Below are 20,721 nucleotides of genomic sequence, written 5' to 3' on the forward strand. Positions count from 1 at the left end.
AATTTCCAGGTGATGCAAAGACTGATAAAATACCAGGAGAACAGGATATCAAGAGCTGAGGAGAATCAGGTTTTTCAAAACTTCTGTTCCTTCAAATAAAACTTTTTAGTAGGGCAAGCCTTCAAGAAAAAGGAACGCATGATGTATTGCAGGATGGGACATAGGTGCAGGTGGGGTGTGCTGCACCCTGAAAAACAGAGATTCTGAAAAGGATTACAACAAATAAACAACTGAACATGAACAAGCAGTGTGATGTGGTAGAGATGGCCAAAGCAATCCCTGGAGGCATAAACAAGAGGTAGCGGGTAGGCTTTAAGAGGCATTTTTACTTTTCTCTATTGCATTGTTTTCTAAAGGGATCTTCAGTTGGGTGAAGAAAGGCGTAACAAGAACCAAAGTCTGGAATGTGAAGCCAAGAATGAAAGAAAGAAAAGTCAAATCGAAGCAGAAACAAATCTCACATTTTTAAACAGCAAGGGAATTGACCAGTGGAATGAAACTATCAATGGAAGGGAGGAGCTTTAACCTCCTGATGGGTTCAAGATGGAGAGAATCTGTTTCTGCAAAACTGGGTTCAAAACACGAATGATCTTTCTGATCTCAAACCATACAAAAAGAAATTTCTGACATTATGATTCATGTGACCTTCAGAGTGAAAAAGAACATTCTTCCTTCTGAGAGACCATAACAAGCAGTCCTCCCACAAAAGAAGAGTCCAGCACAGGGGAAAGGTTTCACTGCTTCTGAAGATTTCTGAGAAGAATTCTGAATTCTGGAGACAGCCGGGAAAGACACTGCTCATATCCTCTGAAAAATATGTGTTGCTTTGTTTGGTAGTTGAGTGACTGATTTTTACCAAAATACAGCTTAGTGGAGGGCCATCACTGAAAGCTCACATTCAAGCAACTCCCAGAGCTGGAATGTTTGGAGTCCTCTCTAGGTCTGCTTCTGGATTAAACTTCACCTTGTGCTGGAAGCCAAGTCAGGTCTGCTACCCACACAGTATGTTAAAAAAACCCATAAAAATCACAGAACTGAATTGGAAGGGACCTTAAAGACCAAGTAGTTCCAACCCCCTGCCATGGGCAGAGACACCTTCCACTAGACCAGGTTGCTCCAAGCCCCAGCCAGCAGGCCATGAACACTTCCAGGAATGGGGCATCCACAGCTTCTCTGAACAGCCTGTTCCAGTGCCTCACCACCCTCATAGAAGAGTCTTTTCCTTTTATCTGGACTAAAACGGGCCTCTTTCAGTTTAAAGCCATTATCCTGTGTCCCCATTTGTACCCATAGGATTGTTTTCCAGTTACAACTCCTGGAATTCACAGATACTGAAATTTGTTTCAAGGTTCACGTTCAAGCATACATGAGATAATGCTGAAACTATTAGGTTTTATCCTCTACTATATTTCCCACCACCCATGCTACTGAAAGTTCACATATGGTCTAAGAATACTGCTACAGCTGAAGAAAAAAAAAAAGGCATTAATGAGATTGCTTTTATGACAGCAAATGGCTAATTTTCAAGTCCTACCTGATAGATAGAGCTGAAGAAATAAGCAACTCCCTAAACATCCTGCCGGGCACAGCATCAGAGCTGGCCTCAAGGGAACAGCACCACCTACTGAATTGCTCCCAAGGGTCCCTCCAGTGATTCCTGGTGATTCTCTTGACCAAGTACTGACCAGCAGCTCTAAATAAATCACACTCCAAGATGGCACAGCTGCAGGCACTCAAAGTGATAAGAGATGTTTTCCATTCCTAACTCTAGCTTTGAATTTTCCTTCTACGTGCTGTAAATGGTTCAGCTTATAAATGCAATCATTTTTTTGATGTCACTAAAACTATGTTTTAGTTACAGTTACAAGCAAATGTCACTCATCTACACACTCTACCTACTGCCTGAAAACAATATGATTTAAGGAGTATGTCAGCAGTAAGAAAAGACTCTTCCCACTGGATTAAAAATGTGCATTTTAAGAAATGAAACACTTTTAGAAAGAACGAGAGGGAGTCTTCTGTTTCTGTAGTTTATTTTTCTGCTTAATGAAACAAGGTTTCCAGCTTCTACAATAGCAGCTGCAAAGGCACTTCATTAATCTCCTGAGTGCACTGCCTCTCCCCGCATACCTGTAGCTGCCCTGCTCAAGACTCCTGAAAATTATCTGTTGGCATTGCTTCAACATTCTTATGAAATAAAAAAAAAAGTTTAAAAGAAGTCTAGAACTACGTCAATTCTACAACTTTCAGAAAGAATATCAACAAGTTCATTGTCTGTACTTCTCCCATTTTTTGAAGACATCCAGCAGCACTGAACTCCAACTTGCTCCCAACTGAGAATAAATCAAAAGACCGTCTGTAGAGATCTACTCAAGTAAATGACAAACAGGGGAAGAAGTCATTACTGCAATCTCAACACAGACTGCGTCAAATGCCAGATGCTTGTTCAGGCCAAAGCCTTCAGGGATGATTAAAAAAAACACACAAGAATTTTCAGAAGTGCTCAAGTATGCTGGGAAAACAAATGGCATGGGAAGCAAAGACTGCTCATGTCTCCTAACATCAGCTAGATGACCTGAAAACCCCATGTCATGAGATTTGGCCCAAGGATTTAGACAAACTCAAGTTTTCCCACCTTGTTCTGGAGTATTTAACTTGACTCACCTATTGAAAATGGATGGATATGCTTACATTAATGCCCTCTATTTTTAGAAGAAAGAGCATCAGTGAGGCCCAGACCTCACCATCTGGGGTTTCTTCGTTTAGAAACTAAACATTAATTATGCAAGGGCTTTACAGGGTTCTCAGATCTGTAATGGCAAAGCTACATAGAGGAAATAAAAAGCTGGCGACAGGGCAGTACTCACAGGTCTGATTACTAATTACATTTGCTTCCTTATACTTGCACCTGCCATAATTATGATAAAGGGTGGAGTTTCAAGTAGAGTTGATAGAGAATTTTATGACAGAATTACCTCCAGAACACTGGAAGACATAATACATTTTGCAGTGCAATATTTGTTAAAAACACAAAGATCTTTTGTGTCATCCATGTCATGGCTAACCCATAGCTCAGTGATTTCCCTCACAGATTACCAAAATGGTCTGTACTATGCAAAGTTTAGCTGACTCCATATATAAAACTCTGTAGCAGAATGGAATGAAAAAAAAAATCTTTGCTTACAATTCATTTCATATATGGATTTAAAAAAATAAAGTCATTATCCCACCAAGTGAAAATTCTGGCCTGTGTTCCACTCGAGGTTTGGAGAACGAAAGGGAAATTAGTATGTATGTTTGCGTCTATTCATGCAGTTACATTTTAACTCTGCAATATAATCTCTTCTTCTTCACATCACAATATTTTTCCTAACTGATCTCCAAGCTTGAGCTTCACTTCTACATAAAGCACGACATAACTGTTTTCCACATGCATACACTTTGCACAGTAATAAGAAAATCAAACAAAAACTACGCAAGTGGCCAAAATGGAGGTAAGAATGAAGGCTTATTTGCTGTTGTATTTTTTCCCCATTGGTGGAGCAACTTCCATAATGAAGTCCCTTCATTCACTAAAAAATTGCTCTTCATTTCAGCATCCATTCTAACAATAAAATACTGGAAAAGTGCTTGATAATACTTATTAATGTAATAAAACAATAAATACTATTCTGGCACCAGGAGAACAAGCTAGTTAAGCCCATTGCTTTATTTTTTATTTCGCAGGAAACTCATCCCTCCCACCACCTACCTCACCCCTCCAAGAAAAAAAAATAAAGGTAAAAAAAATAAGACCTTAGAGAATGGGCAGTTGAGCAGAGGACTAAAATACCCCATGCATCAGGCAAAAGTCTGTAATATTATCTAGAACGACAGCCCAGCCTTTGTTAGTGCTGCCAAAGCACTGCATGTTTGCTGTATCACCCCAGGTCCCTGGAGAATAATAAAGCAAGCAGATTAGACGGAGACGGATGTCTCCGTACCGCTTCCACCTCCACCGACCACGGCGCTGCTCCGCGCTCCAGAGCACAGGCGGGCAGGTAAACCCACAGAACGGGCACTCCGTGCTGGCGGGGGCGGGGGGCCGGGAGCTGCTGCCAACAACCAGGGCCTGTTAATTATTAAACAGTTGGTATTGCTACAGGCCTGGCACTGCAATAGAGCAATCTCTGTTTCAGCAAGAGTAAGCCTGATTACAAGAGCGCGGGAGCCAAATCATGTTTACTGTCATGGGCGAGAAACTCAGTGCCCCCAACAGGCACTTACCGCAGCGTCTGTCCATCCATCCGTCCTCTGGCTGCCTCCCTGGGGCAGAGTAAAGAAGAGATGGCGGTCCTCATGTGGGACAGGGAAGTAAAGTTTTTGACAGGATGGTCCTCAAAACTGAAAGATGCTCCCTGTACCAGCACTGGCCGGTCCATGCCCTCCTCTCCATTTTTATGAGCCAATACGTAGCCTCAACTCACCACCTCAAGCACCTGATGTCACCCATGCCTGAAAAAGAATCTTCCACCTCTGTGCAGGGCAGGAGTCAACAATGCTCTTGTGCATACAGTCTACTTCATCTCCCAACAAGGACAGTGTGCCACAGAGAAAGCACTGGAACAGGTTCCCAGGGAAGTTGTGGATTGCCCAACTCTGTCAGGGTTCAAAGTCAGGTTGGACAAGGCCTTGAGCAGCTTGGTCTAATGGGAGGTGTCCCTGCCCATGGCAGGTGACAGGCTCGAACTAGACAATCTTTGAGGTCCATTCCAACCCCTTGCCATTCTATGATTCTATGACTTCACCAGTGTAATGCCTATGATTCAACGAAAGGCAACATTGACAAATAACTTGGTATTAAAAGTTTTCTTCACTTGTGCTGGAAATTATCCCAGTACACAAGAAAAATCTGGAACACCTCCCTGCACACACACATAAATTTCGACTGATCCAATTTAAAAAATTTATTTACAGGAATGCACAAAGATTCAGTCACACTCTATAACAGAAATTGTGAAGTATGGAATCTATTGAGTAAATGTAATTATCAAGAGCCATGAATAAATAATACTGGGTCAACTCTCAACAATCTAGTGCTATCATAACAAAGGAAGATCAGACCACATTGGTGATGTGAAACCTTCAGTTTTAGCTTGCTTGTTTAAGAGTACCTCATTTTGGTAGCCACAAGAGGCTAATTGCATCTGATGGCTGCTTCTCAGTCTGCATAAAACAAGCTCAATGATAATTCACTTCCTGATGAACAGGTATTTCTCCAGTTTTGGTGAGGTTCAGTGCAAGGGTGGGTAGTCATGTCATCAATTGAGTCGCCAGCACTGGTTTGTTACGTGACACTGAGAGCTGGTGGAAAGTGACTTTTCGCACATTCCCCCTTCATGAAATGGGAAAAATGAAAAGCAATGCATGTAAAAACTAACAACTGACTCTTTAATATTGATGAGGAGCTTAGCAGTACTGACATGGTATGTGTGCTTAGAAACACAAAGTTTGCTTTTATTCTGCATCACTACAACAGACCCTGCCTGGTCTCATCAGCAGAGGGACAGCAAATGCAGAAACCTGTGAAAACCAAGATTTAATTTTAAGTTGAGGTCACTCCCAAGTTAGGAAAGCCAGAAGCACAGCAAAGCAGGATTCTTCAATGAACTCATTATGGTTTCACCATGAGGAGAGCCCTGAGCATCATGAGGAATCCCATAACCAGGGAAAATTGGAGCCTGCCATAGCTCCTGGGCAGCACAGGAAAGCGTTACTCAGACAGGTGGTTAGAAGCACAAGCCACCACCTGCTCCTGGATCTCTCGTCGCTGTTTTCCCCAGCTGACTCTGGCCCTGGCTGCTTTCAGCTGGCCAACACAGCTGCCCCATGCTGCTGGAGGGAGATTGCTGCGGGCTGTTCGCAGGGGAGGCGGGAGCAGCAGCTGCGCACCCCTTCCCTGCCACCTCCCGCACAGACCTCCTGCACCCAGAGAGGGGGACCAGGCTGGGGCTTCTATTTAGATGCTCTAGTTTCATCAAAAGCCCTTGGCTGCAGCACACACGATCTGCAGAAGCCATGGTCTAAGCTGCAAATGGCAAAATCAGCAGAGTCTGAAGTAGACCCTCCAAGCTCACCAGGAGCGATGGCTGTGCGTGACTCTGAGGTGCAGGGAAGGGTGGGCACAGCGCACTCAGCCATGGGACCTACCCTATGGATGTGTATGCAGACTTCAGTCCCCAGAGCTGCCAATCTGGCACTAACACATAATTTGCACTAAATAACCTTTCAAGGATTCAAACACAAATAATGTAATAATAGCAATTAGACCCTTTACTAAGCATAGCTGTATGAGACATGCAGTCCAGTCATTTCACAGAAGGTAAAAAGCACTTGACAAAGGAATCTGCACCTTCACAGGCACTAGAGGTGTGCAGGTATATGTAATAATTGCATTCCTTGTGTATTAATGTTTGCATATAAGAAATGCATGCTGAGCTAGCATAACACCTCCTTCCTCAAATAATAACTAAGTTCCATACTGTGCCTGAAGTGCTCTTTATATAGTACACAGAAATGGGTTATGTAAAGATTAGAGCTGAGAGTTGTTCAAAACATAACTAAAAATCTAGCAACGAAATCCAATTCTAACCTGAGTTTCCCCAACACAAAACTCAGGCCAGTTTTACAGAAAGATGTGTGAGTTTTTTTATACTTTTGACACTGAAATCATACCAATCTTATACGAATAAAGAGAAGGGAGAAGGAAAAATAAGAAAAGGATAAAAAAGGATAAAAGAATAAAAAGGAAAGAGGCTGGAAAAGAAAAAAAAAAAAAAAAAGCAAAACAGGAGCAATAAGTTTTTTTCCTGTCTTCCCATGCTACTGCCCTTCTTTCCCATGCTGAAAAGGGGAAAAACAGCCCCCAGCTTTCAGTGAGTCTTGTTATAGTGGAGCCATGGCACAATGTGTGGAGCTCAGGGTGTTCAGATGCTTTTGTATGTACATGCATCGTTACTAGGAGATGACTAGATATGGTACCAGGATAATATTCCACCATTGTGTGGTGTTTTCCCATCTGATGTTGCCTTTTCCCCAGTTTAAAAAAAGAGAAACTAATAAAAAAGAAAATTAAAAAAGATACAATAATTGTTACTGCACACTCTAATGAATTATTGTGTTCAAGGTTCCTACAAAAAAAGTAATATTATACTCGGCTTATGTTTTAATTGATTTATTAATATTTTATCACAGGAATGTAATTTAAGCTCCTCATGATTTAGATCTCATAAACCTTTAGCATTTTGCAAATTCAAATTCCAATTTAAAGCCAGGGCGAGCAATTAACTTTTCTATCATCTTGTCAGGGGAGAAGGTTCGTGTTTAATTTGAGACAAAGTGACAGAAATATATATACACTGTATGTATTACCCCAATTTAATTTATGAGTCAGCACCATCCACCTTCCAAATGTAGATTTAATGGCAGGGGAGGAGGGAGTGGGGGGAAGACCCCCTGGTATTGTGTCACTTGCTGCAATATCTGCCCCAAATTCACTATGAAATACTGCCCCTGGCTTATTGAGCTACAGGGCTAGATTGATTACAGCTCTATTTTCAACCCTTTTGTTTTAATTTCCATTCACTCATCACTTTCTCATATAGAGTACGTTCTCTCAAATGTCAATTAGCATTTCCCAGTCAGCAATGGGCAGTTGAAGCCACAGCAGGTACTCCCATTGCCTGTCCCAACTGTGCTGCTTCCTGCCCCCAACAGTCCCCCTAAAAGGCAGATATCAGACAAAGAAAACTCCCTATAGGATCGACACAAGTTAATACCTGTGGGGCCAAACCCCGTAGTTCTCCCTGCTGCATCAGTCACACTGAAGTCTGCATGGTTCTCATTTGATTAAGGAGCAAGCAGAATAAGAAGTGGTGCTACTGAACTATCCTGGCCATTATTTCCCACTCAAAAGGACATTCCAACCTCTTTATGTGTAATGAAGGAAATCAGCAGTCTAAATTTGCATGGGCAAAGATCTGCATGAACAAAACAGCTGGTTAGCATTTGCATGTGCTGTTTTAATAAAGTAAGGATATTCTGTGGCTACCTGCCAGGGACTTCCCAGATCTGCTGTCCTCACAAGACAGCACAGGAGTTAGCTCAGGAGCTGGAAAGGTGACTGAGAACATGGCCCACATATCACCTATTGGTCTTTGCTGTGTCTCTAAACACTTACATAAAGCAAGCTGTCCTTTAGCTTTCCAAGGGAGGAGAAACTTTACTGTCATGTGAGCACTTTGCCATTGCTGTCAGCAAGCCTGACAGTCCTGTTGTACCAGGGGGAATAATTTCAGAAAGGAAAAAGGGGCCCATTTCCAACACTTCTATACACAACCAAGCTGAATCTCAAGAATCACAAAATCTTGATGCTGAAGACTCAGGCCCAGACAGTCCAAGATATTGGGATAATCAGGTCTCATTCTAATTTCTAGAGCTGTCACATAACACTGTATGTGCAGATTCAGCTCTACATCCAAGCCTGAGTAAGTACAATTTTAAGTTTCAGTGTTCAACAAACATGTCAGATGAAGCCAAGTCAGAAACATTCTTCCTCCTCATGAAATGAAAATTTTGGCCCTCATCTTCAAAACATTTGAAAATCAAAACTTCTTAGAAAAAACAAAAAATCTCCACCTGTTTAAATTAAATAAAATATTTTGTTTAACTTATTCCAGCCCACTTCTCTGGAATTCTTAGTCATTTTTAGTATTATTTTTTTTCCTTAGAAATAGAAAAAGAAAACTCTTGTATTGAAAAATTATGATTCCTTTAAGCAAGCAAGCAAACAAACAAAAACAAAATATATCTGTATATATGTAAACAGATTAAAAGTTCATCCAAAGCTTTTCTCCAGAACTTCCTATGCAGTCTTATAACAGCTTATGGTAAAAATCTGCAGCGACTTGGGGTACATCCATTACACAAAATCCAAGTTGCAGAATATCTGATATCCAGTCATATTTCACTCTCAATACACACTGGACTTCAAGACAAGCTTGGAAATCTTGTTTCATGCCTGATTCATTTACGAAGCTTCACTCTAATTTAAAGCTTTATCACTCCCTAAACGCAGGTAAAAAAAAAAGAGTTCTGCTGTCATGCATATTTTTAGACAAATTATAACAGGGTCTTGCAATTTCCTTTGTTCTGTGGTGTCTGCACTGCTGTTAGACACCATCCCACACTGGCATCACTGCTGAGGTGTCCTAATACTTGTCTGAAAAATACTATTAACTGCACATCACAGGCATTTGAAGTGCATAAGAAAACCATAAACTTAATTACACTAGAGTACTGGTGTGATCTCACATGAAATTTGAGTTTCTGTTATTAAAAATAGGGAGACTGCATTTACTTAATGCTTCTTACAGTAAAACAGTCAATTCTAAACTTTCAAGATTGTATAATCAGACAAAACAATACTGGGGGGGAAGAGGCTGTCTGTGGAATTTACTAGCACAAACATTTCACATGTCAAGCAGCAAAAATTTGTTTATTCTGCTAAAAAGAATACTCCTTGAATTACTATTGTATATGAAATAGCATAGCTAGTCAGACTGCACAGCATAAAGACTCGAAGTAGAAAAATTTACAGAAAAGAGTGATTGCCTTATCCCATCCCCCAAATATCCCAACATGTTCTGCATTTCAATCAGCTTTTAAATCCTTAGATCTTTTCTTAATGCTCCATAGCCATTACATCCACTCATGACACTGGGAAAATTTTGTCCCTTTTCCATGAGCCATCCACTCCTAGGTCGAGAAGAATTTTGGTTTTGTCACTACTCTTCCGTTATCCAAGATTTCCCGGTCTGAGCCTATGAAGTTTCCCTTCTGGAAACTTTTCTTCCCCTATCTGGGGAAGAAAAAGAACATTAAGGAACTCTTCCACTTCCAAAACAACAGCCATGAAAAGAAGTGTATTGTGCTTGAACTAGGATCATGAATCCATGGCACTTAGCAACAACCAGATTTTAGATACTGAGCTGAACGGTGCTCCTTGGAATGAATCACATCCAGAGACACTGATATCCCTGTGGGTACTCTTGCACTTGCAGGTCTCCATTTAGAGGCAGTGGTAATGGCAGGGGCGGAGGGGGGAGGAATTAAATAACCTACCCAATCGTTCCCTAACCCTCAGAGTAGCAGAAGAGCTATGTTACACAATGCCATTAAACCACCCCTTTGCTTAGAGAAAAGTAAAACCACCCCCCTTCGTTTCTCTTCCAGTGCCCACCAATGTTACTCCCACCTCTTCACTCTCTGGGACTTTGATTAGGGAAGGTGTGTACAAAGCATAATGCTTCCCAGGCAAAAGCTTGCCAAACATGCCTACCTCACAGAAATCCAGAAGTTTTCAGGTGGTAAATTTTTTTTTCAGGAGAAGAGTCTTAAATCTGCTCATGACACAAACCTGCCATGAGAACACACCAGCTGGACTCTGAAGACAAGAATGCTGAATCTTACTTCTGAACATTACAATTTACATATTTAGAGTAGGAAAAAACATTAATTTTTAGATGTTTTATCATCAAAGATCTCTCCCAAGGGTTATGGCTCTGGCAGGAATGTCAAATCTTATATTGTGCATTGTCAGAGCTATTACACAGCAATGTTTGCTGTTCATGATGCATTACTTCAAACATACTCAACTGACTTTAACTTAGGCATAAAAACTCCTATGTTTTTTGAGAATTAACGATGCCTAAGGTAGCACAAGAAAAAAAAAATCACATTAACCTGACTAACACCTGCTCCTTACAGCAAAAAATGTGCAGTCACTTCACCTGGAAAGAAACACTGCACCTTTAACACACACGGTGAAAGTAAAATTGTCTGTTGAGGAGTGTGTTGTTTTAGCAGTACCCCACCTAGAACCAAGTTCCCCTGAGTTATACCATTTCTCCTCTCAGAAAAGGGGAGAAGAATCTTTAGGGTGGGCATAAATGGGGGAAGAAATAAGCTTCTTCCAGTCTTCTTGAAAACTGGCATTTGAAAATGATGTTACCACATAGTCTTGCAAATCAGTATGGTTTTGACTCACTCTCCCCCAGCTACCAAATTACAAAAAACTAAAAGACAACCCAGAATGACACCTTAAGAGATTAAAAACAGAAGTAGTAGAATAACCTGAGAGGCAGGGGCACTCTTTGAGAAAGGGCACTCTTCAAAAAGTAGTTTCTGAAGCGCACCTACACAATTCATACACTACTTTATTTAACGTTCCTTTTCATGTTTGTCCAGGTTCACGTCAAGGGTACTGCAACTGAAGGTGTTTCTACAGCAAACTTTCATGTCCGCTGCAATTTTCCCTTTCAAATTCAATACAGTAAAATGAAATGAAGCAAAATGAAACAATCTTTATATACCAGTTCAGCAAGCATTCCCTAGACCTCATTGTGCTGCATCTCTCATCAGCTCTCATTTACTCAGAGAAGACAGAAAAGATTTGCAGTTCCTATTACATTTTCCCACCCTATTTCCCATTCTGTGTGTAATTTTTTTCCTTCAAATAATACTGATTGTGTCAACTGGAGGGAAAAAAAAGAGAAAAAGAAAGAAAGGAAGAAAGAAAGAAACAAGCACTCTTTGTATTCTCTCTGTAGTAATAAAATATGAAAAAAAGAATTCACAAGAAAACAGCTGAATTCCCTGTGCTTAGAAAACGGACCTGGCTATAGACAGACACATTCTACTTAAAGCTGCATCTCCTACTAAACTGTCAAAGTGTCAGGAAGAGATGTGTGCACTTTTGTCAGTGAATAAATGTGGAACATAGTGCATTTCCTACCAACTGAAAGTCAAAATCCTGGAAATTGCAATTTCATTGGCAGAGTAAGGAAAAACAAAAAAGAAAAAAAAAAAAGTCTTGCACATACCAGCAAAGTGATGTAAAACCAGGGTAGGCTGTAACTACTGGTATTGACTTTATTTTTTTTCTTTAAAGGAAATAAAACAGAATGTTTTAAAAGGTAGAAACAGTGAAGAGTTAAAAAAGTAAGTGAACTGGTAAGAGAAAACAGAAATACTAACTTGCTTTGCAACCCACCAAAAGATGTCTGATTTTACAAACAACTCAACTCAAGCATATTTTTTGCTTTAAGCACATGCATGCTCTCACTGTAATCTTGAGAATAAAAGCACCCTTTTCTTTTCTGCTATGTTCTGCCTCATTTACTAAACAATTTCCAGTGTTAGCAGTAAGGGAGGCAACTGGCCCTAAAGAAAACAGCCTCTTACTAAAAAATCTGTATTCCACCCCAGACTAGGTCCATCAGGTGTTTTATAAGAAGACTGGTTCCCACCAAAACTAGCATGTGATCACAAAAAAAAACTGGAAAAGTTGAATTAAGGTTGCTCTGTCAATTTCAGTTCTAGTGTTCACAGGTGTGACTTTAGGTAAATGAAATATTATTTCAGTTTTTTTTCCCCCCATGCATTTAATTCCCTGAATTTCCAAACAGCCAAGTGAAACTGCTACATACCAATGTATCAGTGCTATGTGGCCATCAGCAGTGTGGAGAGCTGCAGGACCACCAGACAGACCTCTGCCTTTTGAGAGGCTTCATTAAGAAGCTCATAATCGCAGTAGGTCCTTCTTATTTTCATAGAACAACTATTGTCAGGGTGGTGAGATGCACAAGCATAGAGTAGAATAAAAAAGAATACTTCCCTGCCACAAAGGTCATTCAGTTGATTTCATTCCAAACCATGAAGACACAAGAACTCTTAGATGTTATCAGAATATTTTGGGCAAAACAAAATGTTTTTTTTTTCTTTTTTTCTAGTAGCAGATTTATAAACAGCCCACCTGAAGCAGAAGGAGCTCTGCCAAAATTTTATGTTTAAAGCTACTAAAACTAATTGAAATCTGTTACATGTTAATAAAGCTTATACTCAAATGAGAGTGGTTTCTGCAATGGTAACTGCAAGGCAGTGAAACCAGTGTCTAATAAATGTAGATCAGGTGCACAAGAGAGCAGAAAGGAAAGTGCAAGGCATGCTGGAACATCGAAAACATGTAATTTTAGCTTACACAAATACAACAGAAGCATGGGTTCAAGGGAAATTCCACCTAATAGGAGAAATGGTGACTGATTAAGCTGAACTCTTCCTACATATACATTATCTTCAGGCAGCTATGCTCATTCAGTTTAGTGGAAGAAAGTGCCTGCATCATTCCCCAAATCTTCTACACAATCCCACTGCCCTGGGGATTAAGCTGCTGATAATAACAATAAGTGAGAAAGGGAAGATTTTTTTCCAAGACCGGGGAGAGAACTGTGAAACAGGAACAGAGGGGCAGGAAGGGTCTCAGCCAACAGGAATTTTGTCATCTGTAACAACCTCAGTCACTTCCTCCTGAGAGAAAACACACATCATCCTCATCACCACCGAATAGACTGACAATGCAATACTGTTATTCGTTAATTAGATGAAAAGCCAAAGTAACTTGATCTCACCAGACAAACCCTATATGGCTTCCCTCATGGACCTGAAGGTCATGCTTTACTGAAGTTCCTGCCACCACAGCCATCCCTTTCACTGGGAGCACAAAGACAAATTCACTACTTTGGCAGGAGGAGAAAAACAAACCACCCACTATTTACTTGGTAGTGTTCATAAGAGGCACTATCCTGACTGCACTCCCCAAGCTGCATTGCTCCTGTAAATGTATACATTACAAACATGCAGGTCTGGAATTTACAGTCAACAAACAGCATTACAACCACCAGAGAATGTATAAACATTTGTAGGAGCAAAAATACTCAGTCTGGCTGCACCACACACAGTGTTTATTTATCTTCCTTAAAGAAGATCAATGGGAGAAGACATTTGAAGCAACTTTTTAAACAATGTGTCACTTTGTGTTAGTTTATGTCAGTGGGGCTTCTTCCAAGTACTGGTGTCACAGTAAGATATGGATATGTTTAGATAGTTTTCTTGTTCCTTTACTCCAGTCATGGCAGCTAGGCATGAGAGAATGGAGAGGAGAAGGGCTGCTAGTCTGATTGAGTTACTGATGTAACATTTAGAATCTTTGCAGCTCAAGAGAAAATTGCTGTGTATTTGTAACCTGAACACAGGTCAGTGACGTTAAAAGGTCAGGCTGAACGTCTAAAACCTTATTGTTATTAATTCTCTACCAGCTCCCAGTTGTGTGAATGCCAATGAGCAGACTCAGCTCCTGCTGGGCTGAGTAGCAGTTAGCCTGCACCTCTAAACACCAGGTCCTCAAGAAAATGCAAAAGGAGTTTTGAAGCCATGACTTTCTGCCATACAAGCAAATTACTTCCCTTTTCACTCAGGGCACACTTCTTCAAGCACAGGAGGCAGATTTCCTTATTGAGTTTTCCTCATTTGTTGCTAACTCATTAGCTTCATGTCAAGGCAACAGAGTTTTCTCTATCCACTTATTTCACTCTTTAGGCATATACAAACTATTTCAGTGTCACCTTGCACTAATTTACACAATATCACAAGATATGGTGATGATTCTTAATAATACAACTCCCCACAGTTCACAGGACTTCTCTAACCCCTTTAGTTCAGAGATATCAAAGAACCTTGCAGACAGTACTCTTGCCTCACAAATCACCTCCACTGTGTTAGGTCTGTGTCATTAACCATACTTTGCCATCAAGATAAACTAAGGAAGAGCAAGGTAATGCTTGCAGTCAGGGCACAGGAACTGACTGTCCCTGTGTGCCGAAAGATAAGTCAACGGGGTAAACGTCCAGCCTGGCTGGGCAAGGAGGTTTTGGAGGAACTTAGGAATAAAAAAAGGATGTATCAGCTTTGGAAGGAGGGTCAGGTCTCTAAGGAAGCATTCAAGAAGGCTGCTAGAGCATGCAGGAAAAAAATTAGGGAAGCCAAAGCTCAGTTTGAACTTAGAATGGCGACTTCTGTAAGGGATAATAAAAAATGTTTTTATAAATACATTAATGCTAGAAGGAAGGGTAAGACCAGCCTTTGTTCTTTACTGGACAAGGGAGGGAACTTAGTATTTGCAGATGAGGAGAAGGCAGAAGTGCTTAATGCCTACTTTACCTCAGTTTTTAGTGGGAAGATGACTTGCCTTCAAGACACCTGTCTGCCTGGGCTGGTTGATGGCGTCAGGGAGCAGAATGGTCCCCCCATTATCCAAGAGGAGGCAGTCAAAGAACTACTGAAATGCTTGGACGTTCATAAATCTATGGGACCTGACAGGATCCACCCCAGGGTAATGAGAGAGCTGGCAGATGAGCTTACAAAGCCACTCTCCATCACCTACCAACAGTCCTGGCTCACTGGTGAGGTTCTGGATGACTGGAAGCTGGCCAATGTGATGACACCCATTCACAAAAAAGGGTGCAAAGGAGGATCCTGGTAATTATAGACCAGTCAGCCTGACCTCAGTACCTGGCAAAATAATGGAACAGTTTCTATTAAGTGCCGTCACACAGAATTTACAGGATGGCCAGGGTATCAGACCCAGTCAGCATGGGTTTAGGAGGGGTAGGTCATGTTTAACCAACCCGGTCACCTTTTATGACCAGGTAACCCACCTAGTGGATGCAGGGAAGGCTGTAGATGTTGTTTATTTGGATTTCAGCAAGGCCTTTGACTCTGTCTCCCACAGCATACTCCTAGATAAGCTGGCAGCCCGTGGCTTAGACAGGAGCACTCTGTGCTAGGTTAGGAACTGGCTGCATGGCCGGGTCCAGAGAGTGGTCGTGAATGGTGCTGCATCCAGCTGGCAGCCAGTCACCAGTGGTGTCCCTCAGGGGTCTGTGCTAGGGCCAGTTCTGTTTAATGTTTATATTGATGATATGGATGAGGGTTTAGAGTCTTTCATTAGTAAATTTGCAGATGACACTAAGCTGGGAGCGTGTGTCGATCTGTTAGAGGGACGAAGGGCTTTGCAGAGGGACTTGGAATGGTTGGATGGATGGGCAGAATCTAATGGGATGAAGTTCAATAAGTCCAAATGCCGAGTCCTGCACTTTGGCCACAATAACCCCCTGCAACGTTATAGGCTGGGGATGGTGTGGCTGGACAGTGCTCAGGTGGAAAGGGACCTGGGGGTGCTGGTTGACAGTCGGCTGAACATGAGCCACCAGTGTGCCCAGGTGGCCAAGAAGGCCAATGGCATCCTGGCCAGTATCAGGAATAGTGTGGCCAGCAGGAGCAGGGAGGTCATTCTTCCCCTGTACTCGGTACTGGTGAGGCCACACCTTGAGTGCTGTGTCCAGTTCTGGGCCCCTCAGTTTAGGAAGGACTTTGAGATGCTTGAGTGTGTCCAAAGGAGAGCAACGAGGCTGGTGAGGGGCTTGGAACACAAGCCGTATGAGGAACGACTGAGGGAGCTGGGATTGTTTAGCCTGGAGAAAAGGACACTCAGAGGTGACCTTATGTCTCTCTTCAACTTCCTGAAGGGTGGCTGTGGTGAGCTGGGGGTCAGTCTCTTTCGCTGGGCAACAACAGATAGAACAAGAGGACACAGTCTCAAGCTGCGCCAAGGGAGATACAGGCTAGACTTAAGGAAGAAGTTTTTCACAGAAAGAGTGGTCAAATACTGGAATCATCTGCCCAGGGAGGTGGTGGAGTCACCATCCCTGGATGTGTTTAAAAAAAAGACTGGATGTGGCGCTTGGTGCCATGATCTAGTTGAGGTGTTAGAACATGGGTTGGACTCGATGATCTTAAAGGTCTCTCCCAACCTAGAAAATTCTGTGAATTCTGTGAATGCAATTTAGCAGGGTTACAAAGACAGCAGTAAGGTTAGGAGCAGAATGTGAGTTTTGCCTTTCTAGTTCCCCAATTTTTCAGAAGTACAGTCATCTGAGACAGTGAAATTCAACAGAAGTTATGATTATGTCTCAGGTAGATTTATATTTCTAAGATGCAAATACTACCGAGTGGAGTTTATGCTGTTGGCCTTTCAAGGATCTTCTGATTCTACAGAACTTTTTAGATACTATAGGGAAATATTCACAGGAAAATGAAACCTGAGTTTTCTCAGGATTTGACTCCCACTTGAAAAGATGCGGATGCTCAGACAGCAAAACATGCAGAGTTTCAGGACACTGTCTCTGGTGTGTCCCCCTCTCATTTAAGATATTTACATCACATACTGTCCTCCCCTAGATCTAAGGCACTAGATTTGATCCTGGATGATTGATTTGTCTAAATTTCTAGTACCAGAAAGAATTAATAAGAAGAGATGAACATCTGTGACCATATATTTGGTAGTAAACTTGTTTCAAGGATCAGTGTCTTGTGGAGTAGTCACAAAGCCAAGAAGGAAATATTAATAATTTTCAGGCTTTAGTTAAGCCATATATTAGTGATTCTTTGCTTTACTTCCTACCCTAAATACACTTTAAAATTTGTCATGCATCCCCATAAGTTAGTGCCTTCAATGCTTAATTTTTCAAGTAAAATTTCTCTTGCATTGCTGGTGCAGTAACCTTCTAGTACTGATAGCCTTATATGAAACAGTCTTTTGCTTTAATGACTTCAAAAAATCTTTTAAGATCCTTTACCCAGGACTTTTATGAGCAAGTAGCTTTCTGCTCTGGAAATGTCATCCCCATTACTAACTGAAAAAAGTACTGCTTATGTATCCCACACCAACACTGAAACATAATCAAATAAGGAATACTTGTTAGATATTAGACACTGAGCATAGTAAGAAAGACACATTGAATATTCTGTAATTGATGGGAGAACATAGCTTAGCGAAAACAGATCTTGTTTCACAGGAATCCAAAATTTTAGTTTTTAATTTAGTGCTAAAGGGGAAGAAGAAACATAGCCTAACATACGTTCCACTGATAAGGAGCCCTACATTCCTACAGCTTTTAAAGGCATTACACTGAAATAAACATATTTTGTATGCGCATACAGGATCTTCAGACATAATAACGCATGAACAACTGCCATCCATGTCACATTATCACTATCCCACTTACCAGTGCTTAAAAGGTGACGCTGTTAGATTGACCAAATTCCCTTAATTTGGGATTTTTCTAGTTATGCACCCCGACCTATTAAGTGAGCTCACCTTGCACCCTTGCCATTAAAAGACTCCCCTGCAATACATTTGCCCAAATCAATGCACTCAAACTCCTACAGAAATTATCCAACAGCATGAGCTGACTTGGAAAAAAAGTCTGCCTTGCTGTGAAAGAAGATTTACCCCATCAGAACTATCCCCATCACAGCTTTCTTTTTTTTTTTTTTTATTATTATTTACTTCTTAATGGAAGCAAAAACCCCTATCATCTCACCTACTCCTCTTTTAATAAGGAATGACTGCCGTGACTACCCCCATCTAGAACCACCATTCATTGCCAGCACCTCTGCTCTCCTCGTGTGCTTAGAGAATAACTGATTAGCACTTTGCATAATTAACCTGATTAGCACTGTGCATAATCAAACTGATTAGCACTTTGCATAATTAAAAAGAAATAATAATAATAACAATAATAAGCAGTAGGTAATAGCAAAAGCTTCTAGTCCCAATGCCTGTTTGTTAGCTCTAGGATTAGTTTAGTGTGGCATATTTTATTTCTTAAAACTATTTCTTTAAAGTTGCACAAGCTCCTGAGAGGCACAGCTTTAAAAATTCTCATTTATTATCAAGATCACTAGTGAAAAAAACTAGTTGTTCCACTATTACAACTTAGGATTTCTTGTGCTTTCCATTGCTGAAGCTGAAGACATCAACAGGATGGATGCCTGATTTGATGCACCAGGGGTTTGGTTCCCATATCTGTCTACAGTACTGTTATTGGATTCATCATCACAAGATACAGAAGTCTCACATCTTTTAAAGCATAAATATGCTTGCAATGTACTTCAAAAGTAGGAAAGCTGTATTATTATTATTATTATTATTAAGATGGATAAGGTAGCAAGATGTAGATCCTCAGAAGTAGGTAGGCACTGAATCCTCTCCTGTCCTGAACAATTATTCCAGACCACAGGAAGCATGGGAAGGAATATGGAATGCATCACATCCCTGCCATCACTCTTCCCCCATTTGAGTATCACTCATCTACATGTATTATTTTCAACCTGATCAAGAACGTGAGAGCTAGAAGGTACTTTGTTTGCTAGCCTGTCCCATGACCAGTGTAAATCACACAATTAGGGTTTCAGGATTAATCACCACTTCCCAAAATCTGAAGAATGTGGATAACTACACCTACCTAGATTGCAAACTCTGTGTAAAAATCCATGTTAAATGCCTGCATCACTAATGACTCCGTTCTCCTGGACATTCAATACCAGACAGCCTAGAAGAGTGGTGCCCTGAGTGAGTCAGTAAAACACCAATTTTTTCTGCTTGCTAACATGACCGCATCCCTCCTAGTCACCAACATATCCCATGTTACTCCTCACTTTAACCCCATCTCTCTCTAGCTTATATTACAGCTCAGATTTCCTTTGCATTCCTCACAATCTTCACCTTACATATTCTATTATGCCTTCAAGAGTACCTGAAATATTCACTGCCAAACCTCCACCATGCCCTTAAAATCACCCTGCCTACATTTCCCCACTGGGTAGCAAACACTTTATGGCTTCTCTGCTGACTGCTAAGGCCAGGGTGGTTGGGACACTGGGCAGCTGGGCGTCAGCTTGGTCAGTCTGACTGCTCTTTAGCTGCCCAGAAAGGAATAGAGTGCCCAGACCTGTCCTAGAACTGTGGCAAAAATACTCCCACTGGGCCAAAGCTTCCTTTGTAAGATCTCTCTAATAAGCCAATGAGGAACTGATGGGTGGAAATGGCAATAAAAGATAATCTTATCATAATTAGCTGGACATTAACTACTCATGCAGAGAGGTCTCTCCATCACTCTAAGCTAAAGAATCCATATGAACAATGAAGGGTGTCGAGCTAGCTACTTCACAAGTTGTTTAGTTTCAGTAAAAATGTGTTGCTGTAGAGATTTCTCAAGTCCAAATGTTCCTGGGGAAGGTAGTTCCAGTAATTCTGGGAAGGAAGCCAATCCTTTGGCTTTGTATGTAAATATTTAAACAACATTATTTTTATATACATATATTTTATACACATATACATATATGTCTCTAGACTTCCAGACTTGTAAAACTTCAACAGAAAAAATAGGCAAGTTGACATACAGCCATTTTCTCTGCCTGAAACCATGCTAACTGACCATCAGAAACAAAATACAACAAAGACTTGAAAATAATTGAGCCATATCACCTTTGCATACTGGTCCACTTAAACAGAAGTGCTGAAAGATCAGGAGTAGAAATTCAAAATGTAGAGACAAGTGTCATATTTCATCTCCTTAGTAGTGGCAAGAAAATAAGGTTAATCTATTTTAAAATCTTTCAGAACCTAGATGGATACAAGTGCTCCATCCATAGATGTGGAATCTCCATTTTTGGATGACACAAAGCTTCACATTCTGAGCATTTCAGTGTTATGACACCTGACAGTAAAGCTGCAACTTCATGTTTAGAAAGGTCATTGCTGCTTCAGGATTAAATCAGGTCCATACCTCAAAAGGGATAACTTGGCAGAAAATGTAAGTGAAAGAATGGAAATGCATCTGGCACTGAGCACTGGTGAATAAAAAAAATGGGAAAAAAAATAAAGCTTTAAAATTGCTGAGGAGAGGGTTGACAAAATGGAGGAAGATGATTTAGTGAGAAAAG

At 40.9% G+C, this 20,721-nt stretch overlaps 1 protein-coding gene across 14 annotated transcripts in view; it reads right to left on the reverse strand.

Moving 5' to 3' along the window:
* ZBTB20 (zinc finger and BTB domain containing 20) overlaps positions 1-20,721 on the reverse strand; it is a 482,085-nt gene that overhangs the window by 339,361 nt on the left and 122,003 nt on the right. The window lies entirely within an intron of this gene.

The sequence above is a fragment of the Anomalospiza imberbis genome, chromosome 2, assembly GCF_031753505.1.
Source record: "Anomalospiza imberbis isolate Cuckoo-Finch-1a 21T00152 chromosome 2, ASM3175350v1, whole genome shotgun sequence".
NCBI classification, from domain to species: domain Eukaryota; kingdom Metazoa; phylum Chordata; class Aves; order Passeriformes; family Viduidae; genus Anomalospiza; species Anomalospiza imberbis.